This window comes from Etheostoma spectabile, chromosome 7 (genome assembly GCF_008692095.1).
Source record: "Etheostoma spectabile isolate EspeVRDwgs_2016 chromosome 7, UIUC_Espe_1.0, whole genome shotgun sequence".
NCBI lineage: Eukaryota > Metazoa > Chordata > Actinopteri > Perciformes > Percidae > Etheostoma > Etheostoma spectabile.
The window spans coordinates 21,924,033-21,924,470 of record NC_045739.1 but is presented as its reverse complement, the minus strand read 5'-3'; positions in this window follow the sequence as shown (position 1 = coordinate 21,924,470).

The following is a 438-nucleotide window of genomic DNA, read 5'->3' as shown; positions in this document are numbered from 1 at the left end:
AGATAGATAGATAGATAGATAGATAGATACTTTATTCATTCTGAAGGAAATTTTAGGCATCCAGTAGCTTAGACAACCTTAACACAACAAACACATATACACATTTATCACATATACATAAGAATAAAAAATCACTCGCCGAAATGCAATGACCATGATAAGGGAAGGTCCAATGGTAGACTGTGTGCAATGGTGATAGTTCAAAAGTGAACAGTGCAGGGATTGAACAGTGCAGTAGATCCTAATTAAATATTAACTATGACTATGACATGTTAACATCATAACCTATGAACTGACTGATTAAATAAGAACAATATATAACAGGGAATAAGTTACTAGACATAAGATGTAGATGTCATGACCACAGTCCAGATTGTGTAGGAGGGCTAATATAGCCTATAAGACAGTTGTACAGCAGACAAGGTGATATAATGGTAC